Source organism: Lathamus discolor, chromosome W (genome assembly GCF_037157495.1).
Source record: "Lathamus discolor isolate bLatDis1 chromosome W, bLatDis1.hap1, whole genome shotgun sequence".
Taxonomy (NCBI): domain Eukaryota; kingdom Metazoa; phylum Chordata; class Aves; order Psittaciformes; family Psittacidae; genus Lathamus; species Lathamus discolor.
Genome location: NC_088908.1, coordinates 8,555,056 through 8,581,132, shown reverse-complemented (window position 1 = coordinate 8,581,132; position 26,077 = coordinate 8,555,056).

Sequence of the window (26,077 nt, the reverse complement as noted above, 5' to 3'; positions counted from 1 at the left end):
CTGGACTGTCTCTTCTGCTCTTTTAGCATTGGCTAAAGGTTCCTGCTCTACTCTCTCTGCTTCTGCCCAGCAGAGAAAGGGCACAGAGATTTTGGATTCAATTGGACTTTGAGGTAGGAAAGTGCGGAGCGAGAGCAATATATGTGTCACAGTTGCAAAGCTGACTGCGTGCTGAAGATGCCCTGCCGGAGCTTTCACTCCGGGCTCTTCGGCTGTGGGAGCAGAGGCCAAGAGATCGTGTTCACCTGTCACTGCTGCTGTTCAAACGAGAGAGGGCGGGAGAGACCATGGATTCAAACGGATTATTAGGAGATGAAGTGAGGAGTGACAGCAATGTGTGTTTCAGAGTTGCAAAGCTCACTGTGCGCTGAAGATGATCTGCAAGGACTTTCCCTCCCTGCCCTTCGGAACTGGGAGCGGATTCCAAGCGCTCGTGCTCACCTGCCTCTGCTGCACTGGAAACGAGGGTGGAGACCAGAAACGCTGGATTCAAATGCACTTTTAGGAGCTACAATGAGGAGTGACAACAGTGTGTGTGTCACAGTTGTAAAGCTCAGTGTGTTGAAGAAGCACAAGAGCAGCCTTCAGGCCTGTCTCTTCCACTGCCTTACAGATTGCAGACATTCCTGCTCACTCTGCTGCTCAGCAGAGTGCTGGCAACGGAGTTCTTGGATTGAAATGGTCTTTTAGGAGAAAGAGTGAAGAGTGACAGCAATGTTTGTGTCACAGTTTAAAGCTCACTGTGTGCTAAACATGATCAGGAGGAGCTTTTTTGCAAGGCTCTTCTGCTGTTTTAGCCCAGTCTAAACATTCCTGCTCTACTCTCTCTGTTGCTGCTCAGCAGAGAGTGGGCACAGAGATGTTGGAATCAATTGGTCTTTCAGGCAAGAAAAGGAGGAGTGACAGCAATGTGTGTTGCAGAATTGCAAAGCTCACTGTGTGCTGAAGATGCCCTGCAGGATTTTCCCTGCTGGCCCTTCGTCTGTGGGATTAGAGTCCAAGCGCTGCTCCTCCCCTGTCACAACTCCTCTCGAAACGAGAGAGCGCACCAGAAACTTTGGATTCAAATGCACTTTTAGGAGATGAAGTGAGGAGTGACAGCAATGTGTGTTTCAGAGTTGCAAAGCTCACTGTGCGCTGAAGATGATCTGCAAGGACTTTCCCTCCCCTACCCTTCGGAACTGGGAGCGGATTCCAAGCGCTCGTGCTCACCTTCCTCTGCTGCTCTTGAAACGAGAGTGGAGACCAGAAACGCTGGATTCAAATGCACTTTTAGGAGCTACAATGAGGAGTGACAACAGTGTGTGTGTCAAAGTTGTAAAGCTCAGTGTGTTGAAGAAGCACAAGAGCAGCCTTCAGGCCTGTCTCTTCCACTGCCTTACAGATTGCAGACATCCCTGCTCACACTGCTGCTCAGCAGAGTGCTGGCAACGGAGTTCTGGGATTGAAATGGTCTTTTAGGAGAAAGAGTGAAGAGTGACAGCAATGTTTGTGTCACAGTTTAAAGCTCACTGTGTGCTAAACATGATCAGGAGGAGCTTTTTTGCAAGGCTCTTCTGCTGTTTTAGCCCAGTCTAAACATTCCTGCTCTACTCTCTCTGTTGCTGCTCAGCAGAGAGTGGGCACAGAGATGTTGGAATCAATTGGTCTTTCAGGCAAGAAAAGGAGGAGTGACAGCAATGTGTGTTGCAGAATTGCAAAGCTCACTGTGTGCTGAAGATGCTCTGCAGGAGTTTCCCTGCTGGCCCTTCGTCTGTGGGATTAGAGTCCAAGCGCTGCTCCTCCCTTGTCACAACTCCTATCGAAACGAGAGAGCGCGCCAGAAACTTTGGATTCAAATGCACTTTTAGGAGATAAAGTGAGGAGTGACAGCAATGTTTGTGTCACAGTTTAAAGCTCACTGTGTGCAAAACATGATCAAGCAGGAGATTTTTTTCAAGGCTCTTCTGCTGTTTTAGGCAGGTCTAAAAATTCCTGCTCTACTCTCTCTGTTGCTGCTCAGCAGAGAGCGGGCACAGAGATGGTGGATTCAGCTGGTCTTTCAGGCAAAAAGGGAGGAGTGACAGCAATGTGCGTTGCAGAGTTGCAAAGCTCGCTGTGCGCTGAAGATGATCAGTGGGAACTTTCTGGACTGTCTCTTCTGCTCTTTTAGCATTGGCTAAAGGTTCCTGCTCTACTCTCTCTGCTTCTGCCCAGCAGAGAAAGGGCACAGAGATTTTGGATTCAATTGGACTTTGAGGTAGGAAAGTGCGGAGCGAGAGCAATATATGTGTCACAGTTGCAAAGCTGACTGCGTGCTGAAGATGCCCTGCCGGAGCTTTCACTCCGGGCTCTTCGGCTGTGGGAGCAGAGGCCAAGAGATCGTGTTCACCTGTCACTGCTGCTGTTCAAACGAGAGAGGGCGGGAGAGACCATGGATTCAAACGGATTATTAGGAGATGAAGTGAGGAGTGACAGCAATGTGTGTTTCAGAGTTGCAAAGCTCACTGTGCGCTGAAGATGATCTGCAAGGACTTTCCCTCCCTGCCCTTCGGAACTGGGAGAGGATTCCAAGCGCTCGTGTTCACCTTCCTCTGCTGCTCTTGAAACGAGAGTGGAGATCAGAAACGCTGGATTCAAATGCACTTTTAGGAGCTACAATGAGGAGTGACAACAGTGTGTGTGTCACAGTTGTAAAGCTCAGTGTGTTGAAGAAGCACAAGAGCAGCCTTCAGGCCTGTCTCTTCCACTGCCTTACAGATTGCAGACATTCCTGCTCACTCTGCTGCTCAGCAGAGTGCTGGCAACGGAGTTCTTGGATTGAAATGGTCTTTTAGGAGAAAGAGTGAAGAGTGACAGCAATGTTTGTGTCACAGTTTAAAGCTCACTGTGTGCTAAACATGATCAGGAGGAGCTTTTTTGCAAGGCTCTTCTGCTGTTTTAGCCCAGTCTAAACATTCCTGCTCTACTCTCTCTGTTGCTGCTCAGCAGAGAGTGGGCACAGAGATGTTGGAATCAATTGGTCTTTCAGGCAAGAAAAGGAGGAGTGACAGCAATGTGTGTTGCAGAATTGCAAAGCTCACTGTGTGCTGAAGATGCCCTGCAGGAGTTTCCCTGCTGGCCCTTCGTCTGTGGGATTAGAGTCCAAGCGCTGCTCCTCCCCTGTCACAACTCCTCTCGAAACGAGAGAGCGCACCAGAAACTTTGGATTCAAATGCACTTTTAGGAGATAAAGTGAGGAGTGACAGCAATGTTTGTGTCACAGTTTAAAGCTCACTGTGTGCAAAACATGATCAAGCAGGAGATTTTTTTCAAGGCTCTTCTGCTGTTTTAGGCAGGTCTAAAAATTCCTGCTCTACTCTCTCTGTTGCTGCTCAGCAGAGAGCGGGCACAGAGGTGTTGGAATCAATTGGTCTTTCAGGCAGGAAAAGAAGTGACAGCAATGTGTGTTGCAGAGTTGCAAAGCTCACTGTGTGCTGAAGATGATCAGTGGGAACTTTCTGGACTGTCTTTTCTGCTGTTTCAGCAGAGTCCAAACGTAAGTGCTATATTCTGCTACTGCTCACAAAGAGCAAGCACAGGAGATGTATTATTCAATTATACTTTCAGGTAGGAAAGTGAGAGGTGACAGCAATATGTGTTTCAGAGTTGCGAATCTCAATGTGTGCTGATGATGCCCAGCAGTAGTTTGATGCTGGCCCTTCGGCTGTGAAATTAGAATCCAAGCACTCGTCCTCCCCTGTCACAACTGCTCTCGAAGCGAGAGAGCGCACCAGAAACGTTGGCTTGAAATGCACTTTTAGGAGATAAAGTGAGGAGTGACAGCAATGTGTGTTTCAGAGTTGCAAAGCTCACTGTGCGCTGAAGATGATCTGCAAGGACTTTCCCTCCCCTGCCCTTCGGAACTGGGAGCGGATTCCAAGCGCTCGTGCTCACCTTCCTCTGCTGCTCTTGAAACGAGAGTGGAGACCAGAAACGCTGGATTCAAATGCACTTTTAGGAGCTACAATGAGGAGTGACAACAGTGTGTGTGTCAAAGTTGTAAAGCTCAGTGTGTTGAAGAAGCACAAGAGCAGCCTTCAGGCCTGTCTCTTCCACTGCCTTACAGATTGCAGACATCCCTGCTCACTCTGCTGCTCAGCAGAGTGCTGGCAACGGAGTTCTTGGATTGAAATGGTCTTTTAGGAGAAAGAGTGAAGAGTGACAGCAATGTTTGTGTCACAGTTTAAAGCTCACTGTGTGCTAAACATGATCAGGAGGAGCTTTTTTGCAAGGCTCTTCTGCTGTTTTAGCCCAGTCTAAACATTCCTGCTCTACTCTCTCTGTTGCTGCTCAGCAGAGAGTGGGCACAGAGATGTTGGAATCAATTGGTCTTTCAGGCAAGAAAAGGAGGAGTGACAGCAATGTGTGTTGCAGAATTGCAAAGCTCACTGTGTGCTGAAGATGCTCTGCAGGAGTTTCCCTGCTGGCCCTTCGTCTGTGGGATTAGAGTCCAAGCGCTGCTCCTCCCCTGTCACAACTCCTCTCGAAACGAGAGAGCACGCCAGAAACTTTGGATTCAAATGCACTTTTAGGAGATAAAGTGAGGAGTGACAGCAATGTTTGTGTCACAGTTTAAAGCTCACTGTGTGCAAAACATGATCAAACAGGAGATTTTTTTCAAGGCTCTTCTGCTGTTTTAGGCAGGTCTAAAAATTCCTGCTCTACTCTCTCTGTTGCTGCTCAGCAGAGAGCGGGCACAGAGATGGTGGATTCAGCTGGTCTTTCAGGCAAAAAGGGAGGAGTGACAGCAATGTGCGTTGCAGAGTTGCAAAGCTCGCTGTGCGCTGAAGATGATCAGTGGGAACTTTCTGGACTGTCTCTTCTGCTCTTTTAGCATTGGCTAAAGGTTCCTGCTCTACTCTGCTTCTGCCCAGCAGAGAAAGGGCACAGAGATTTTGGATTCAATTGGACTTTGAGGTAGGAAAGTGCGGAGCGAGAGCAATATATGTGTCACAGTTGCAAAGCTGACTGCGTGCTGAAGATGCCCTGCCGGAGCTTTCACTCCGGGCTCTTCGGCTGTGGGAGCAGAGGCCAAGAGATCGTGTTCACCTGTCACTGCTGCTGTTCAAACGAGAGAGGGCGGGAGAGACCATGGATTCAAACGGATTATTAGGAGATGAAGTGAGGAGTGACAGCAATGTGTGTTTCAGAGTTGCAAAGCTCACTGTGCGCTGAAGATGATCTGCAAGGACTTTCCCTCCCTGCCCTTCGGAACTGGGAGCGGATTCCAAGCGCTCGTGCTCACCTTCCTCTGCTGCTCTTGAAACGAGAGTGGAGACCAGAAACGCTGGATTCAAATGCACTTTTAGGAGCTACAATGAGGAGTGACAACAGTGTGTGTGTCACAGTTGTAAAGCTCAGTGTGTTGAAGAAGCACAAGAGCAGCCTTCAGGCCTGTCTCTTCCACTGCCTTACAGATTGCAGACATTCCTGCTCACTCTGCTGCTCAGCAGAGTGCTGGCAACGGAGTTCTTGGATTGAAATGGTCTTTTAGGAGAAAGAGTGAAGAGTGACAGCAATGTTTGTGTCACAGTTTAAAGCTCACTGTGTGCTAAACATGATCAGGAGGAGCTTTTTTGCAAGGCTCTTCTGCTGTTTTAGCCCAGTCTAAACATTCCTTCTCTCTGTTGCTGCTCAGCAGAGAGTGGGCACAGAGATGTTGGAATCAATAGGTCTTCCAGGCAGGAAAAGGAGGAGTTACAGCAATGTGTTTTGCAGAGTTGCAAAGCTCACTGTGTGCTGAAGATGCCCTGCAGGAGTTTCCCTGCTGGCCCTTCGTCTGTGGGATTAGAGTCCAAGCGCTGCTACTCCCCTGTCACAACTCCTCTCCAAACGAGAGAGCGTACCAGAAACTTTGGATTCAAATGAACTTTTAGGAGATAAAGTGAGGAGTGACAGCAATGTTTGTGTCACAGTTTAAAGCTCACTGTGTGCAAAACATGATCAAGCAGGAGATTTTTTGCAAGGCTCTTCTGCTGTTTTAGCCCAGGCTAAACATTCCTGCTCAACTCTCTGTTGCTACTCAGCAGAGAGTGGGCACAGAGATGTTGGAATCAATTGGTCTTTCAGGCAGGAAAAGAAGTGACAGCAATGTGTGTTGCAGAGTTGCAAAGCTCGCTGTTCGCTGAAGATGATCAGTGGGAATTTTCTGGACTGTCTCTTCTGCTGTTTCTTCAGAGTCCAAACGTAAGTGCTATATTCTGCTACTGCTCACAAAGAGCAAGCACAGGAGATGTAGGATTCAATTGGACTTTCAGGTAGGAAAGTGAGAGGTGACAGCAATGTGTGTTTCAGAGTTGCAAAGCTCACTGGGTGCTGAAGATGCCCAGCAGGATTTTCCATGCTGGCAATTCGTCTGTGAAATTAGAGTCCAAACGCTCGTCCTCACCTGTGACATCTGCTCTCGAAACGAGAGAGCGCACCAGAAACTTTGGATTCAAATGCACTTTTAGGAGATAAAGTGAGGAGTGACAGCAATGTTTGTGTCACAGTTTAAAGCTCACTGAGTGCAAAACATGATCAAGCAGGAGATTTTTTGCAAGGCTCTTCTGCTGTTTTAGCCCAGGCTAAACATTCCTGCTCTACTCTCTCTGTTGCTGCTCAGCAGAGAGCGGGCACAGAGGTGTTGGAATCAATTGCTCTTTCCGGCAGGAAAAGAAGAGACAGCAATGTGTGTTGCAGAGTTGCAAAGCTCACTGTGTGCTGAAGATGATCAGTGGGAACTATCTGGACTGTCTCTTCTGCTGTTTCAGCAGAGTCCAAACGTAAGTGCTATATTCTGCTACTGCTCACAAAGAGCAAGCACAGGAGATGTAGGATTCAATTGGACTTTCAGGTAGGAAAGTGAGAGGTGACAGCAATATGTGTTTCAGAGTTGAGAATCTCAATGTGTGCTGAAGATGCCCAGCAGTAGTTTCCATGCTGGCCCTTCGGCTGTGAAATTAGAATCCAAGCGCTCGTCCTCCCCTGTCACAACTGCTCTCGAAGCGAGAGAGCGCACCAGAAACGTTGGCTTCAAATGCACTTTTAGGAGATAAAGTGAGGAGTGACAGCAATGTGTGTTTCAGAGTTGCAAAGCTCACTGTGCGCTGAAGATGATCTGCAAGGACTTTCCCTCCCCTGCCCTTCGGAACTGGGAGCGGATTCCAAGCGCTCGTGCTCACCTGCCTCTGCTGCACTGGAAACGAGAGTGGAGACCAGAAACCCTGGATTCAAATGCACTTTTAGGAGCTACAATGAGGAGTGACAACAGTGTGTGTGTCAAAGTTGTAAAGCTCAGTGTGTTGAAGAAGCACAAGAGCAGCCTTCAGGCCTGTCTCTTCCACTGCCTTACAGATTGCAGACATCCCTGCTCACTCTGCTGCTCAGCAGAGTGCTGGCAACGGAGTTCTTGGATTGAAATGGTCTTTTAGGAGAAAGAGTGAAGAGTGACAGCAATGTTTGTGTCACAGTTTAAAGCTCACTGTGTGCTAAACATGATCAGGAGGAGCTTTTTTGCAAGGCTCTTCTGCTGTTTTAGCCCAGTCTAAACATTCCTGCTCTACTCTCTCTGTTGCTGCTCAGCAGAGAGTGGGCACAGAGATGTTGGAATCAATTGGTCTTTCAGGCAAGAAAAGGAGGAGTGACAGCAATGTGTGTTGCAGAATTGCAAAGCTCACTGTGTGCTGAAGATGCCCTGCAGGAGTTTCCCTGCTGGCCCTTCGTCTGTGGGATTAGAGTCCAAGCGCTGCTCCTCCCCTGTCACAACTCCTCTCGAAACGAGAGAGCGCGCCAGAAACTTTGGATTCAAATGCACTTTTAGGAGATAAAGTGAGGAGTGACAGCAATGTTTGTGTCACAGTTTAAAGCTCACTGTGTGCAAAACATGATCAAGCAGGAGATTTTTTTCAAGGCTCTTCTGCTGTTTTAGGCAGGTCTAAAAATTCCTGCTCTACTCTCTCTGTTGCTGCTCAGCAGAGAGCGGGCACAGAGATGGTGGATTCAGCTGGTCTTTCAGGCAAAAAGGGAGGAGTGACAGCAATGTGTGTTGCAGAGTTGCAAAGCTCGCTGTGCGCTGAAGATGATCAGTGGGAACTTTCTGGACTGTCTCTTCTGCTCTTTTAGCATTGGCTAAAGGTTCCTGCTCTACTCTGCTTCTGCCCAGCAGAGAAAGGGCACAGAGATTTTGGATTCAATTGGACTTTGAGGTAGGAAAGTGCGGAGCGAGAGCAATATATGTGTCACAGTTGCAAAGCTGACTGCGTGCTGAAGATGCCCTGCCGGAGCTTTCACTCCGGGCTCTTCGGCTGTGGGAGCAGAGGCCAAGAGATCGTGTTCACCTGTCACTGCTGCTGTTCAAACGAGAGAGGGCGGGAGAGACCATGGATTCAAACGGATTATTAGGAGATGAAGTGAGGAGTGACAGCAATGTGTGTTTCAGAGTTGCAAAGCTCACTGTGCGCTGAAGATGATCTGCAAGGACTTTCCCTCCCTGCCCTTCGGAACTGGGAGCGGATTCCAAGCGCTCGTGCTCACCTTCCTCTGCTGCTCTTGAAACGAGAGTGGAGACCAGAAACGCTGGATTCAAATGCACTTTTAGGAGCTACAATGAGGAGTGACAACAGTGTGTGTGTCACAGTTGTAAAGCTCAGTGTGTTGAAGAAGCACAAGAGCAGCCTTCAGGCCTGTCTCTTCCACTGCCTTACAGATTGCAGACATTCCTGCTCACTCTGCTGCTCAGCAGAGTGCTGGCAACGGAGTTCTTGGATTGAAATGGTCTTTTAGGAGAAAGAGTGAAGAGTGACAGCAATGTTTGTGTCACAGTTTAAAGCTCACTGTGTGCTAAACATGATCAGGAGGAGCTTTTTTGCAAGGCTCTTCTGCTGTTTTAGCCCAGTCTAAACATTCCTTCTCTCTGTTGCTGCTCAGCAGAGAGTGGGCACAGAGATGTTGGAATCCATTGGTCTTCCAGGCAGGAAAAGGAGGAGTTACAGCAATGTGTGTTGCAGAATTGCAAAGCTCACTGTGTGCTGAAGATGCCCTGCAGGAGTTTCCCTGCTGGCCCTTCGTCTGTGGGATTAGAGTCCAAGCGCTGCTCCTCCCCTGTCACAACTCCTCTCGAAACGTGAGAGCGCACCAGAAACTTTGGATTCAAATGCACTTTTAGGAGATAAAGTGAGGAGTGACAGCAATGTTTGTGTCACAGTTTAAAGCTCACTGTGTGCAAAACATGATCAAGCAGGAGATTTTTTGCAAGGCTCTTCTGCTGTTTTAGCCCAGGCTAAAAATTCCTGCTCTACTCTCTCTGTTGCTGCTCAGCAGAGAGCAGGCACAGAGGTGTTGGAATCAATTGGTCTTTCAGGCAGGAAAAGAAGTGACAGCAATGTGTGTTGCAGAGTTGCAAAGCTCACTGTGTGCTGAAGATGATCAGTGGGAACTTTCTGGACTGTCTCTTCTGCTGTTTCAGCAGAGTCCAAACGTAAGTGCTATATTCTGCTACTGCTCACAAAGAGCAAGCACAGGAGATGTATTATTCAATTGGACTTTCAGGTAGGAAAGTGAGAGGTGACAGCAATATGTGTTTCAGAGTTGTGAATCTCAATGTGTGCTGAAGATGCCCAGCAGTAGTTTCCATGCTGGCCCTTCGGCTGTGAAATTAGAATCCAAGCGCTCGTCCTCCCCTGTCACAACTGCTCTCGAAGCGAGAGAGCGCACCAGAAACGTTGGCTTGAAATGCACTTTTAGGAGATAAAGTGAGGAGTGACAGCAATGTGTGTTTCAGAGTTGCAAAGCTCACTGTGCGCTGAAGATGATCTGCAAGGACTTTCCCTCCCTGCCCTTCGGAACTGGGAGCGGATTCCAAGCGCTCGTGCTCACCTTCCTCTGCTGCTCTGGAAACGAGAGTGGAGACCAGAAACGCTGGATTCAAATGCACTTTTAGGAGCTACAATGAGGAGTGACAACAGTGTGTGTGTCAAAGTTGTAAAGCTCAGTGTGTTGAAGAAGCACAAGAGCAGCCTTCAGGCCTGTCTCTTCCACTGCCTTACAGATTGCAGACATCCCTGCTCACTCTGCTGCTCAGCAGAGTGCTGGCAACGGAGTTCTGGGATTGAAATGGTCTTTTAGGAGAAAGAGTGAAGAGTGACAGCAATGTTTGTGTCACAGTTTAAAGCTCACTGTGTGCTAAACATGATCAGGAGGAGCTTTTTTGCAAGGCTCTTCTGCTGTTTTAGCCCAGTCTAAACATTCCTGCTCTACTCTCTCTGTTGCTGCTCAGCAGAGAGTGGGCACAGAGGTGTTGGAATCAATTGGTCTTTCAGGCAAGAAAAGGAGGAGTGACAGCAATGTGTGTTGCAGAATTGTAAAGCTCACTGTGTGCTGAAGATGCCCTGCAGGAGTTTCCCTGCTGGCCCTTCGTCTGTGGGATTAGAGTCCAAGCGCTGCTCCTCCCTTGTCACAACTCCTCTCCAAACGAGAGAGCGCACCAGAAACTTTGGATTCAAATGCACTTTTAGGAGATAAAGTGAGGAGTGACAGCAATGTTTGTGTCACAGTTTAAAGCTCACTGTGTGCAAAACATGATCAAGCAGGAGATTTTTTTCAAGGCTCTTCTGCTGTTTTAGGCAGGTCTAAAAATTCCTGCTCTACTCTCTCTGTTGCTGCTCAGCAGAGAGCGGGCACAGAGATGGTGGATTCAGCTGGTCTTTCAGGCAAAAAGGGAGGAGTGACAGCAATGTGTGTTGCAGAGTTGCAAAGCTCGCTGTGCGCTGAAGATGATCAGTGGGAACTTTCTGGACTGTCTCTTCTGCTCTTTTAGCATTGGCTAAAGGTTCCTGCTCTACTCTCTCTGCTTCTGCCCAGCAGAGAAAGGGCACAGAGATTTTGGATTCAATTGGACTTTGAGGTAGGAAAGTGCGGAGCGAGAGCAATATATGTGTCACAGTTGCAAAGCTGACTGCGTGCTGAAGATGCCCTGCCGGAGCTTTCACTCCGGGCTCTTCGGCTGTGGGAGCAGAGGCCAAGAGATCGTGTTCACCTGTCACTGCTGCTGTTCAAACGAGAGAGGGCGGGAGAGACCATGGATTCAAACGGATTATTAGGAGATGAAGTGAGGAGTGACAGCAATGTGTGTTTCAGAGTTGCAAAGCTCACTGTGCGCTGAAGATGATCTGCAAGGACTTTCCCTCCCTGCCCTTCGGAACTGGGAGCGGATTCCAAGCGCTCGTGCTCACCTTCCTCTGCTGCTCTTGAAACGAGAGTGGAGACCAGAAACGCTGGATTCAAATGCACTTTTAGGAGCTACAATGAGGAGTGACAACAGTGTGTGTGTCACAGTTGTAAAGCTCAGTGTGTTGAAGAAGCACAAGAGCAGCCTTCAGGCCTGTCTCTTCCACTGCCTTACAGATTGCAGACATTCCTGCTCACTCTGCTGCTCAGCAGAGTGCTGGCAACGGAGTTCTTGGATTGAAATGGTCTTTTAGGAGAAAGAGTGATGAGTGACAACAATGTTTGTGTCACAGTTTAAAGCTCACTGTGTGCTAAACATGATCAGGAGGAGCTTTTTTGCAAGGCTCTTCTGCTGTTTTAGCCCAGTCTAAACATTCCTTCTCTCTGTTGCTGCTCAGCAGAGAGTGGGCACAGAGATGTTGGAATCCATTGGTCTTCCAGGCAGGAAAAGGAGGAGTTACAGCAATGTGTGTTGCAGAATTGCAAAGCTCACTGTGTGCTGAAGATGCCCTGCAGGAGTTTCCCTGCTGGCCCTTCGTCTGTGGGATTAGAGTCCAAGCGCTGCTCCTCCCCTGTCACAACTCCTCTCGAAACGTGAGAGCGCACCAGAAACTTTGGATTCAAATGCACTTTTAGGAGATAAAGTGAGGAGTGACAGCAATGTTTGTGTCACAGTTTAAAGCTCACTGTGTGCAGAACATGATCAAGCAGGAGATTTTTTGCAAGGCTCTTCTGCTGTTTTAGCCCAGGCTAAAAATTCCTGCTCTACTCTCTCTGTTGCTGCTCAGCAGAGAGCAGGCACAGAGGTGTTGGAATCAATTGGTCTTTCAGGCAGGAAAAGAAGTGACAGCAATGTGTGTTGCAGAGTTGCAAAGCTCACTGTGTGCTGAAGATGATCAGTGGGAACTTTCTGGACTGTCTCTTCTGCTGTTTCAGCAGAGTCCAAACGTAAGTGCTATATTCTGCTACTGCTCACAAAGAGCAAGCACAGGAGATGTATTATTCAATTGGACTTTCAGGTAGGAAAGTGAGAGGTGACAGCAATATGTGTTTCAGAGTTGTGAATCTCAATGTGTGCTGAAGATGCCCAGCAGTAGTTTCCATGCTGGCCCTTCGGCTGTGAAATTAGAATCCAAGCGCTCGTCCTCCCCTGTCACAACTGCTCTCGAAGCGAGAGAGCGCACCAGAAACGTTGGCTTGAAATGCACTTTTAGGAGATAAAGTGAGGAGTGACAGCAATGTGTGTTTCAGAGTTGCAAAGCTCACTGTGCGCTGAAGATGATCTGCAAGGACTTTCCCTCCCTGCCCTTCGGAACTGGGAGCGGATTCCAAGCGCTCGTGCTCACCTGCCTCTGGTGCACTGGAAACGAGAGTGGAGACCAGAAACGCTGGATTCAAATGCACTTTTAGGAGCTACAATGAGGAGTGACAACAGTGTGTGTGTCAAAGTTGTAAAGCTCAGTGTGTTGAAGAAGCACAAGAGCAGCCTTCAGGCCTGTCTCTTCCACTGCCTTACAGATTGCAGACATTCCTGCTCACTCTGCTGCTCAGCAGAGTGCTGGCAACGGAGTTCTGGGATTGAAATGGTCTTTTAGGAGAAAGAGTGAAGAGTGACACCAATGCTTGTGTCACAGTTTAAAGCTCACTGTGTGCTAAACATGATCAGGAGGAGCTTTTTTGCAAGGCTCTTCTGCTGTTTTAGCCCAGTCTAAACATTCCTGCTCTACTCTCTCTGTTGCTGCTCAGCAGGGAGCGGGCACAGAGATGTTGGAATCAATTGGTCTTTCAGGCAAGAAAAGGAGGAGTGACAGCAATGTGTGTTGCAGAGTTGCAAAGCTCGCTGTGCGCTGAAGATGATCAGTGGGAACTTTCTGGACTGTCTCTTCTGCTCTTTTAGCATTGGCTAAAGGTTCCTGCTCTACTCTCTCTGCTTCTGCCCAGCAGAGAAAGGGCACAGAGATTTTGGATTCAATTGGACTTTGAGGTAGGAAAGTGCGGAGCGAGAGCAATATATGTGTCACAGTTGCAAAGCTGACTGCGTGCTGAAGATGCCCTGCCGGAGCTTTCACTCCGGGCTCTTCGGCTGTGGGAGCAGAGGCCAAGAGATCGTGTTCACCTGTCACTGCTGCTGTTCAAACGAGAGAGGGCGGGAGAGACCATGGATTCAAACAGATTATTAGGAGATGAAGTGAGGTGTGACAGCAATGTGTGTTTCAGAGTTGCAAAGCTCACTGTGCGCTGAAGATGATCTGCAAGGACTTTCCCTCCCTGCCCTTCAGAACTGGGAGCGGATTCCAAGCGCTCGTGCTCACCTTCCTCTGCTGCTCTTGAAACGAGAGTGGAGACCAGAAACGCTGGATTCAAATGCACTTTTAGGAGCTACAATGAGGAGTGACAACAGTGTGTGTGTCACAGTTGTAAAGCTCAGTGTGTTGAAGAAGCACAAGAGCAGCCTTCAGGCCTGTCTCTTCCACTGCCTTACAGATTGCAGACATTCCTGCTCACTCTGCTGCTCAGCAGAGTGCTGGCAACGGAGTTCTTGGATTGAAATGGTCTTTTAGGAGAAAGAGTGAAGAGTGACAGCAATGTTTGTGTCACAGTTTAAAGCTCACTGTGTGCTAAACATGATCAGGAGGAGCTTTTTTGCAAGGCTCTTCTGCTGTTTTAGCCCAGTCTAAACATTCCTGCTCTACTCTCTCTGTTGCTGCTCAGCAGAGAGCGGGCACAGAGATGTTGGAATCAATTGGTCTTTCAGGCAAGAAAAGGAGGAGTGACAGCAATGTGTGTTGCAGAGTTGCAAAGCTCGCTGTGTGCTGAAGATGATCAGTGGGAACTTTCTGGACTGTCTCTTCTGCTGTTTCAGCAGAGTCCAAACGTAAGTGCTATATTCTGCTACTGCTCACAAAGAGCAAGCACAGGAGATGTATTATTCAATTGGACTTTCAGGTAGGAAAGTGAGAGGTGACAGCAATATGTGTTTCAGAGTTGTGAATCTCAATGTGTGCTGAAGATGCCCAGCAGTAGTTTCCATGCTGGCCCTTCGGCTGTGAAATTAGAATCCAAGCGCTCGTCCTCCCCTGTCACAACTGCTCTCGAAGCGAGAGAGCGCACCAGAAACGTTGGCTTGAAATGCACTTTTAGGAGATAAAGTGAGGAGTGACAGCAATGTGTGTTTCAGAGTTGCAAAGCTCACTGTGCGCTGAAGATGATCTGCAAGGACTTTCCCTCCCTGCCCTTCGGAACTGGGAGCGGATTCCAAGCGCTCGTGCTCACCTGCCTCTGCTGCACTGGAAACGAGAGTGGAGACCAGAAACGCTGGATTCAAATGCACTTTTAGGAGCTACAATGAGGAGTGACAACAGTGTGTGTGTCAAAGTTGTAAAGCTCAGTGTGTTGAAGAAGCACAAGAGCAGCCTTCAGGCCTGTCTCTTCCACTGCCTTACAGATTGCAGACATCCCTGCTCACTCTGCTGCTCAGCAGAGTGCTGGCAACGGAGTTCTGGGATTGAAATGGTCTTTTAGGAGAAAGAGTGAAGAGTGACAGCAATGTTTGTGTCACAGTTTAAAGCTCACTGTGTGCTAAACATGATCAGGAGGAGCTTTTTTGCAAGGCTCTTCTGCTGTTTTAGCCCAGTCTAAACATTCCTTCTCTCTGTTGCTGCTCAGCAGAGAGTGGGCACAGAGATGTTGGAATCAATTGGTCTTCCAGGCAGGAAAAGGAGGAGTTACAGCAATGTGTGTTGCAGAATTGCAAAGCTCACTGTGTGCTGAAGATGCCCTGCAGGAGTTTCCCTGCTGGCCCTTCGTCTGTGGGATTAGAGTCCAAGCGCTGCTCCTCCCCTGTCACAACTCCTCTCGAAACGTGAGAGCGCACCAGAAACTTTGGATTCAAATGCACTTTTAGGAGATAAAGTGAGGAGTGACAGCAATGTTTGTGTCACAGTTTAAAGCTCACTGTGTGCAGAACATGATCAAGCAGGAGATTTTTTGCAAGGCTCTTCTGCTGTTTTAGCCCAGGCTAAAAATTCCTGCTCTACTCTCTCTGTTGCTGCTCAGCAGAGAGCAGGCACAGAGGTGTTGGAATCAATTGGTCTTTCAGGCAGGAAAAGAAGTGACAGCAATGTGTGTTGCAGAGTTGCAAAGCTCACTGTGTGCTGAAGATGATCAGTGGGAACTTTCTGGACTGTCTCTTCTGCTGTTTCAGCAGAGTCCAAACGTAAGTGCTATATTCTGCTACTGCTCACAAAGAGCAAGCACAGGAGATGTATTATTCAATTGGACTTTCAGGTAGGAAAGTGAGAGGTGACAGCAATATGTGTTTCAGAGTTGTGAATCTCAATGTGTGCTGAAGATGCCCAGCAGTAGTTTCCATGCTGGCCCTTCGGCTGTGAAATTAGAATCCAAGCGCTCGTCCTCCCCTGTCACAACTGCTCTCGAAGCGAGAGAGCGCACCAGAAACGTTGGCTTGAAATGCACTTTTAGGAGATAAAGTGAGGAGTGACAGCAATGTGTGTTTCAGAGTTGCAAAGCTCACTGTGCGCTGAAGATGATCTGCAAGGACTTTCCCTCCCTGCCCTTCGGAACTGGGAGCGGATTCCAAGCGCTCGTGCTCACCTGCCTCTGGTGCACTGGAAACGAGAGTGGAGACCAGAAACGCTGGATTCAAATGCACTTTTAGGAGCTACAATGAGGAGTGACAACAGTGTGTGTGTCAAAGTTGTAAAGCTCAGTGTGTTGAAGAAGCACAAGAGCAGCCTTCAGGCCTGTCTCTTCCACTGCCTTACAGATTGCAGACATTCCTGCTCACTCTGCTGCTCAGCAGAGTGCTGGCAACGGAGTTCTGGGATTGAAATGGTCTTTTAGGAGAAAGAGTGAAGAGTGACACCAATGCTTGTGTCACAGTTTAAAGCTCACTGTGTGCTAAACATGATCAGGAGGAGCTTTTTTGCAAGGCTCTTCTGCTGTTTTAGCCCAGTCTAAACATTCCTGCTCTACTCTCTCTGTTGCTGCTCAGCAGGGAGCGGGCACAGAGATGTTGGAATCAATTGGTCTTTCAGGCAAGAAAAGGAGGAGTGACAGCAATGTGTGTTGCAGAGTTGCAAAGCTCGCTGTGCGCTGAAGATGATCAGTGGGAACTTTCTGGACTGTCTCTTCTGCTCTTTTAGCATTGGCTAAAGGTTCCTGCTCTACTCTCTCTGCTTCTGCCCAGCAGAGAAAGGGCACAGAGATTTTGGATTCAATTGGACTTTGAGGTAGGAAAGTGCGGAGCGAGAGCAATATATGTGTCACAGTTGCAAAGCTGACTGCGTGCTGAAGATGCCCTGCCGGAGCTTTCACTCCGGGCTCTTCGGCTGTGGGAGCAGAGGCCAAGAGATCGTGTTCACCTGTCACTGCTGCTGTTCAAACGAGAGAGGGCGGGAGAGACCATGGATTCAAACAGATTATTAGGAGATGAAGTGAGGTGTGACAGCAATGTGTGTTTCAGAGTTGCAAAGCTCACTGTGCGCTGAAGATGATCTGCAAGGACTTTCCCTCCCTGCCCTTCAGAACTGGGAGCGGATTCCAAGCGCTCGTGCTCACCTTCCTCTGCTGCTCTTGAAACGAGAGTGGAGACCAGAAACGCTGGATTCAAATGCACTTTTAGGAGCTACAATGAGGAGTGACAACAGTGTGTGTGTCACAGTTGTAAAGCTCAGTGTGTTGAAGAAGCACAAGAGCAGCCTTCAGGCCTGTCTCTTCCACTGCCTTACAGATTGCAGACATTCCTGCTCACTCTGCTGCTCAGCAGAGTGCTGGCAACGGAGTTCTTGGATTGAAATGGTCTTTTAGGAGAAAGAGTGAAGAGTGACAGCAATGTTTGTGTCACAGTTTAAAGCTCACTGTGTGCTAAACATGATCAGGAGGAGCTTTTTTGCAAGGCTCTTCTGCTGTTTTAGCCCAGTCTAAACATTCCTGCTCTACTCTCTCTGTTGCTGCTCAGCAGAGAGCGGGCACAGAGATGTTGGAATCAATTGGTCTTTCAGGCAAGAAAAGGAGGAGTGACAGCAATGTGTGTTGCAGAGTTGCAAAGCTCGCTGTGTGCTGAAGATGATCAGTGGGAACTTTCTGGACTGTCTCTTCTGCTGTTTCAGCAGAGTCCAAACGTAAGTGCTATATTCTGCTACTGCTCACAAAGAGCAAGCACAGGAGATGTATTATTCAATTGGACTTTCAGGTAGGAAAGTGAGAGGTGACAGCAATATGTGTTTCAGAGTTGTGAATCTCAATGTGTGCTGAAGATGCCCAGCAGTAGTTTCCATGCTGGCCCTTCGGCTGTGAAATTAGAATCCAAGCGCTCGTCCTCCCCTGTCACAACTGCTCTCGAAGCGAGAGAGCGCACCAGAAACGTTGGCTTGAAATGCACTTTTAGGAGATAAAGTGAGGAGTGACAGCAATGTGTGTTTCAGAGTTGCAAAGCTCACTGTGCGCTGAAGATGATCTGCAAGGACTTTCCCTCCCTGCCCTTCGGAACTGGGAGCGGATTCCAAGCGCTCGTGCTCACCTGCCTCTGCTGCACTGGAAACGAGAGTGGAGACCAGAAACGCTGGATTCAAATGCACTTTTAGGAGCTACAATGAGGAGTGACAACAGTGTGTGTGTCAAAGTTGTAAAGCTCAGTGTGTTGAAGAAGCACAAGAGCAGCCTTCAGGCCTGTCTCTTCCACTGCCTTACAGATTGCAGACATCCCTGCTCACTCTGCTGCTCAGCAGAGTGCTGGCAACGGAGTTCTGGGATTGAAATGGTCTTTTAGGAGAAAGAGTGAAGAGTGACAGCAATGTTTGTGTCACAGTTTAAAGCTCACTGTGTGCTAAACATGATCAGGAGGAGCTTTTTTGCAAGGCTCTTCTGCTGTTTTAGCCCAGTCTAAACATTCCTGCTCTACTCTCTCTGTTGCTGCTCAGCAGAGAGTGGGCACAGAGATGTTGGAATCAATTGGTCTTTCAGGCAAGAAAAGGAGGAGTGACAGCAATGTGTGTTGCAGAATTGTAAAGCTCACTGTGCGCTGAAGATGCCCTGCAGGAGTTTCCCTGCTGGCCCTTCGTCTGTGGGATTAGAGTCCAAGCGCTGCTCCTCCCCTGTCACAACTCCTCTCCAAACGAGAGAGCGCACCAGAAACTTTGGATTCAAATGCACTTTTAGGAGATAAAGTGAGGAGTGACAGCAATGTTTGTGTCACAGTTTAAAGCTCACTGTGTGCAAAACATGATCAAGCAGGAGATTTTTTTCAAGGCTCTTCTGCTGTTTTAGGCAGGTCTAAAAATTCCTGCTCTACTCTCTCTGTTGCTGCTCAGCAGAGAGCGGGCACAGAGATGGTGGATTCAGCTGGTCTTTCAGGCAAAAAGGGAGGAGTGACAGCAATGTGTGTTGCAGAGTTGCAAAGCTCGCTGTGCGCTGAAGATGATCAGTGGGAACTTTCTGGACTGTCTCTTCTGCTCTTTTAGCATTGGCTAAAGGTTCCTGCTCTACTCTCTCAGCTTCTGCCCAGCAGAGAAAGGGCACAGAGATTTTGGATTCAATTGGACTTTGAGGTAGGAAAGTGAGGAGCGAGAGCAATATATGTGTCACAGTTGCAAAGCTGACTGCGTGCTGAAGATGCCCTGCCGGAGCTTTCACTCCGGGCTCTTCGGCTGTGGGAGCAGAGGCCAAGAGATCACAGAATCACAGAATCACAGAATCCCAAGGGTTGGAAGGGACCTAAAAAGATCATCTAGTCCAACCCCCCTGCAAGAGCAGGGTAACCTACAGTACATCACACAGGAACTTGTCCAGGCGGGCCTTGAATATCTCCAGTGTAGGAGACTCCACAACCCCCCTGGGCAGCCTGTTCCAGTGCTCTGTCACTCTTACAGTAAAGAAGTTCTTCCTGATGTTAACGTGGAACTTCCTATGTTCCAGTTTACACCCATTGCCCCTTGTCCTATCACTGGATATCACTGAAAAAAGCCTAGCTCCATCATCCTGACACCTACCCTTCACATATTTGTAAACATTGATGAGGTCACCCCTCAGTCTCCTCTTTTGCAAGCTAAAGAGACCCAGCTCCCTCAGCCTCTCCTCATAAGGGAGATGTTCCACTCCCTTAATCATCTTTGTGGCTCTGCGCTGGACTCCTTCAAGCAATTCCCTGTCCTTCTTGAACAGAGGGGCCCAGAACTGGACGCAATATTCCAGATGCGGCCTCACCAAGGCTGAGTAGAGGGGGAGGAGAACCTCTCTTGACCTACTAACCACTCCCTTTCTAATGCACCCTAAGATGCCATTTGCCTTCTTGGCCACAAGAGCACATTGCTGGCTCATGGTCATCCTCCTATCCACCAGGACCCCCAGGTCCCTTTCCCCTTCACTACTTTCCAGCAGGTCACCCCCCAACCTGTACTGGTACATGGGGTTGTTCTTCCCCAGATGCAAGACTCTACACTTGCCCTTGTTAAATTTCATCCAGTTTCTCCCCGCCCAACTCTCCAGCCTGTCCAGGTCTCGCTGAATATCAGCACAGTCCTCTGGTGTGTCAGCCACTCCTCCCAGTTTTGTGTCATCAGCAAACTTGCTGAGGGTGCACTCAGTTCCCTCATCCAGGTCATTGATGAAAATATTAAACAGCACCGGTCCCAGCACCGACCCCTGAGGAACTCCACTAGTCACAGACCTCCAGCTAGATTCTGCGCCATTGACCACAACTCTCTGCCTTCTTCAGTGGGAACTTTCAGGACTGTCTCTTCTGCTGTTTCAGCAGAGTGCAAACGTATGGGCTATATTCTGCTACTGCTCACAAGGAGCAAAGCACAGGAGAAGTAGGATTCAATTGGACTTTCAGGTAGGAAAGTGAGAGGTGACAGCAATGTGTGTTTCCGAGTTGCAAAGCTCACTGTGTGCTGAAGATGCCCTGCAGGAGTTTCCCTGCTGGCCCTTCGGCTGTGGGATTAGAGTCCAAGCGCTCGTCCTCCCCTGTCACATCTGCTCTTGAAACGAGAAAGGGCACCAAAAACGTTGGACTCAAATGCACTTTTAGGAGATAAAGTGAGGAGTGACAGCAATGTTTGTGTCACAGCCTCAAAGCTCACTGTGTGCTAAACATGATCAGCAGGAGCTTTTTTGCAAGGCTCTTCTGCTGTTTTAGCCCAGTCTAAACATTATTGCTCTTCTCTCCCTGTTGCTGCTCAGCAGAGAGCAGGCACAGAGATGGTGGAATCTTTTGGTCTTTCAGGCAGGAAAAGGAGGAGTGACAGCAATGTGTGTTGCAGAGTTGCAAAGCTCTCTGTGTCCTGAAGATGATCAGTGGGAACTTTCAGGACTGTCTCTTCTGCTGTTTCAGCAGAGTGCAAACGTATGGGCTATATTCTGCTACTGCTCACAAATTGCAGCACAGGAGATGTAGGATTCAATTGGACTTTCAGGTAGGAAAGGGAGAGGTGACAGCTATATGTGTTCAGGGTTGCAAAGATCACTGTGTGCTGAAGATGGCCAGCAGGAGTTTCCATGCACGCCCTTCGGCTGTGGGATTAGAGTCCAAGCGCTCGTCCTCCCCTGTCACAAGTCCACTCGAAACGAGAGAGCGCAGCAGAAACGATGGTTTCAAATGCACTTTTAGGAGATAAAGTGAGGAGTGACAGCAATGTTTGTGTCACAGCTTCAAAGCTCACTGTGTGCTAATCATGATCAGCAGGAGCTTTTTTGCAAGGCTCTTCTGCAGTTTTAGCCCAGTCTAAACATTCCTGCTATACTCTCCCTGTTGCTGCTCAGCAGAGAGCGGGCACAGAGATGGTGGATTCAGTTGGTCATTCAGGCAGGAAAGGGAGGAGTGACAGCAATGTGTGTTGCAGAGTTGCAAAGCTCGCTGTGCGCTGAAGATGATCAGTGGGAACTTTCTGGACTGTCTCTTCCGCTCTTTTAGCATTGGCTAAAGGTTCCTGCTCTACTCTCTCTGCTTCTGCCCAGCAGAGAAAGGGCGCAGAGATTTTGGATTCAATTGGACTTTGAGGTAGGAAAGTGCGGAGCGAGAGCAATATATGTGTCACAGTTGCAAAGCTGACTGCGTGCTGAAGATGCCCTGCCGGAGCTTTCACTCCGGGCTCTTCGGCTGTGGGAGCAGGGGCCAAGAGATCGTGTTCACCTGTCACTGCTGCTGTTCAAACGAGAGAGGGCGGGAGAGACCATGGATTCAAACGGATTATTAGGAGATGAAGTGAGGAGTGACAGCAATGTGTGTTTCAGAGTTGCAAAGCTCACTGTGCGCTGAAGATGATCTGCAAGGACTTTCCCTCCCTGCCCTTCGGAACTGGGAGCGGATTCCAAGCGCTCGTGCTCACCTTCCTCTGCTGCTCTTGAAACGAGAGTGGAGACCAGAAACGCTGGATTCAAATGCACTTTTAGGAGCTACAATGAGGAGTGACAACAGTGTGTGTGTCAAAGTTGTAAAGCTCAGTGTGTTGAAGAAGCACAAGAGCAGCCTTCAGGCCTGTCTCTTCCACTGCCTTACAGATTGCAGACATTCCTGCTCACTCTGCTGATCAGCAGAGTGCTGGCAACGGAGTTCTTGGATTGAAATGGTCTTTTAGGAGAAAGAGTGAAGAGTGACAGCAATGTTTGTGTCACAGTTTAAAGCTCACTGTGTGCTAAACATGCTCAGGAGGAGCTTTTTTGCAAGGCTCTTCTGCTGTTTTAGCCCAGTCTAAACATTCCTGCTCTACTCTCTCTGTTGCTGCTCAGCAGAGAGTGGGCACAGAGATGTTGGAATCAATTGGTCTTTCAGGCAAGAAAAGGAGGAGTGACAGCAATGTGTGTTTCAGAATTGTAAAGCTCACTGTGTGCTGAAGATGCCCTGCAGGAGTTTCCCTGCTGGCCATTCGTCTGTGGGATTAGAGTCCAAGCGCTGCTCCTCCCCTGTCACAACTCCTATCGAAACGAGAGAGCGCAAGAGTAACTTTGGATTCAAATGCACTTTTAGGAGATAAAGTGAGGAGTGACAGCAATGTTTGTGTCACAGTTTAAAGCTCACTGTGTGCAAAACATGATCAAGCAGGAGATTTTTTGCAAGGCTCTTCTGCTGTTTTAGGCAGGTCTAAAAATTCCTGCTCTACTCTCTCTGTTGCTGCTCAGCAGAGAGCGGGCACAGAGGTGTTGGAATCAATTGGTCTTTCAGGCAAAAAGGGAGGAGTGACAGCAATGTGTGTTGCAGAGTTGCAAAGCTCGCTGTGCGCTGAAGATGATCAGTGGGAACTTTCTGGACTGTCTCTTCTGCTCTTTTAGCATTGGCTAAAGGTTCCTGCTCTACTCTCTCTGCTTCTGCCCAGCAGAGAAAGGGCACAGAGATTTTGGATTCAATTGGACTTTGAGGTAGGAAAGTGCGGAGCGAGAGCAATATATGTGTCACAGTTGCAAAGCTGACTGCGTGCTGAAGATGCCCTGCCGGAGCTTTCACTCCGGGCTCTTCGGCTGTGGGAGCAGAGGCCAAGAGATCGTGTTCACCTGTCACTGCTGCTGTTCAAACGAGAGAGGGCGGGAGAGACCATGGATTCAAACGGATTATTAGGAGATGAAGTGAGGAGTGACAGCAATGTGTGTTTCAGAGTTGCAAAGCTCACTGTGCGCTGAAGATGATCTGCAAGGACTTTCCCTCCCTGCCCTTCGGAACTGGGAGCGGATTCCAAGCGCTCGTGCTCACCTTCCTCTGCTGCTCTTGAAACGAGAGTGGAGACCAGAAACGCTGGATTCAAATGCACTTTTAGGAGCTACAATGAGGAGTGACAACATTGTGTGTGTCAAAGTTGTAAAGCTCAGTGTGTTGAAGAAGCACAACAGCAGCCTTCAGGCCTGTCTCTTCCACTGCCTTACAGATTGCAGACATTCCTGCTCACTCTGCTGCTCAGCAGAGTGCTGGCAACGGAGTTCTTGGATTGAAATGGTCTTTTAGGAGAAAGAGTGAAGAGTGACAGCAATGTTTGTGTCACAGTTTAAAGCTCACTGTGTGCTAAACATGATCAGGAGGAGCTTTTTTGCAAGGCTCTTCTGCTGTTTTAGCCCAATCTAAACATTCCTTCTCTCTGTTGCTGCTCAGCAGAGAGTGGGCACAGAGATGTTGGAATCAATTGGTCTTCCAGGCAGGAAAAGGAGTTACAGCAATGTGTGTTGCAGAATTGCAAAGCTCACTGTGTGCTGAAGATGCCCTGCAGGAGTTTCCCTGCTGGCCCTTCGTCTGTGGGATTAGAGTCCAAGCGCTGCTCCTCCCCTGTCACAACTCCTCTCGAAACGTGAGAGCGCACCAGAAACTTTGGATTCAAATGCAGTTTTAGGAGATAAAGTGAGGAGTGACAGCAATGCTTGTGTCACAGTTTAAAGCTCACTGTGTGCAAAACATGATCAAGCAGGAGATTTTTTGCAAGGCTCTTCTGCTGTTTTAGCCCAGGCTAAACATTCCTGCTCTACTCTCTCTGTTGCTGCTCAGCAGAGAGCGGGCACAGAGGTGTTGGAATCAATTGGTCTTTCAGGCAGGAAAAGAAGAGACAGCAATGTGTGTTGCAGAGTTGCAAAGCTCACTGTGTGTTGAAGATGATCAGTGGGAACTTTCTGGACTGTCTCTTCTGCTGTTTCAGCAGAGTCCAAACGTAAGTGCTATATTCTGCTACTGCTCACAAAGAGCAAGCACAGGAGATGTATTATTCAATTGGACTTTCAGGTAGGAAAGTGAGAGGTGACAGCAATATGTGTTTCAGAGTTGTGAATCTCAATGTGTGCTGAAGATGCCCAGCAGTAGTTTCCATGCTGGCCCTTCGGCTGTGAAATTAGAATCCAAGCGCTCGTCCTCCCCTGTCACAACTGCTCTCGAAGCGAGAGAGCGCACCAGAAACGTTGGCTTGAAATGCACTTTTAGGAGATAAAGTGAGGAGTGACAGCAATGTGTGTTTCAGAGTTGCAAAGCTCACTGTGCGCTGAAGATGATCTGCAAGGACTTTCCCTCCCTGCCCTTCGGAACTGGGAGCGGATTCCAAGCGCTCGTGCTCACCTTCCTCTGCTGCTCTGGAAACGAGAGTGGAGACCAGAAACGCTGGATTCAAATGCACTTTTAGGAGCTACAATGAGGAGTGACAACAGTGTGTGTGTCAAAGTTGTAAAGCTCAGTGTGTTGAAGAAGCACAAGAGCAGCCTTCAGGCCTGTCTCTTCCACTGCCTTACAGATTGCAGACATCCCTGCTCACTCTGCTGCTCAGCAGAGTGCTGGCAACGGAGTTCTGGGATTGAAATGGTCTTTTAGGAGAAAGAGTGAAGAGTGACAGCAATGTTTGTGTCACAGTTTAAAGCTCACTGTGTGCTAAACATGATCAGGAGGAGCTTTTTTGCAAGGCTCTTCTGCTGTTTTAGCCCAGTCTAAACATTCCTGCTCTACTCTCTCTGTTGCTGCTCAGCAGAGAGTGGGCACAGAGGTGTTGGAATCAATTGGTCTTTCAGGCAAGAAAAGGAGGAGTGACAGCAATGTGTGTTGCAGAATTGTAAAGCTCACTGTGTGCTGAAGATGCCCTGCAGGAGTTTCCCTGCTGGCCCTTCGTCTGTGGGATTAGAGTCCAAGCGCTGCTCCTCCCTTGTCACAACTCCTCTCCAAACGAGAGAGCGCACCAGAAACTTTGGATTCAAATGCACTTTTAGGAGATAAAGTGAGGAGTGACAGCAATGTTTGTGTCACAGTTTAAAGCTCACTGTGTGCAAAACATGATCAAGCAGGAGATTTTTTTCAAGGCTCTTCTGCTGTTTTAGGCAGGTCTAAAAATTCCTGCTCTACTCTCTCTGTTGCTGCTCAGCAGAGAGCGGGCACAGAGATGGTGGATTCAGCTGGTCTTTCAGGCAAAAAGGGAGGAGTGACAGCAATGTGTGTTGCAGAGTTGTAAAGCTCGCTGTGCGCTGAAGATGATCAGTGGGAACTTTCTGGACTGTCTCTTCTGCTCTTTTAGCATTGGCTAAAGGTTCCTGCTCTACTCTCTCTGCTTCTGCCCAGCAGAGAAAGGGCACAGAGATTTTGGATTCAATTGGACTTTGAGGTAGGAAAGTGCGGAGCGAGAGCAATATATGTGTCACAGTTGCAAAGCTGACTGCGTGCTGAAGATGCCCTGCCGGAGCTTTCACTCCGGGCTCTTCGGCTGTGGGAGCAGAGGCCAAGAGATCGTGTTCACCTGTCACTGCTGCTGTTCAAACGAGAGAGGGCGGGAGAGACCATGGATTCAAACAGATTATTAGGAGATGAAGTGAGGTGTGACAGCAATGTGTGTTTCAGAGTTGCAAAGCTCACTGTGCGCTGAAGATGATCTGCAAGGACTTTCCCTCCCTGCCCTTCAGAACTGGGAGCGGATTCCAAGCGCTCGTGCTCACCTTCCTCTGCTGCTCTTGAAACGAGAGTGGAGACCAGAAACGCTGGATTCAAATGCACTTTTAGGAGCTACAATGAGGAGTGACAACAGTGTGTGTGTCACAGTTGTAAAGCTCAGTGTGTTGAAGAAGCACAAGAGCAGCCTTCAGGCCTGTCTCTTCCACTGCCTTACAGATTGCAGACATTCCTGCTCACTCTGCTGCTCAGCAGAGTGCTGGCAACGGAGTTCTTGGATTGAAATGGTCTTTTAGGAGAAAGAGTGAAGAGTGACAGCAATGTTTGTGTCACAGTTTAAAGCTCACTGTGTGCTAAACATGATCAGGAGGAGCTTTTTTGCAAGGCTCTTCTGCTGTTTTAGCCCAGTCTAAACATTCCTGCTCTACTCTCTCTGTTGCTGCTCAGCAGAGAGCGGGCACAGAGATGTTGGAATCAATTGGTCTTTCAGGCAAGAAAAGGAGG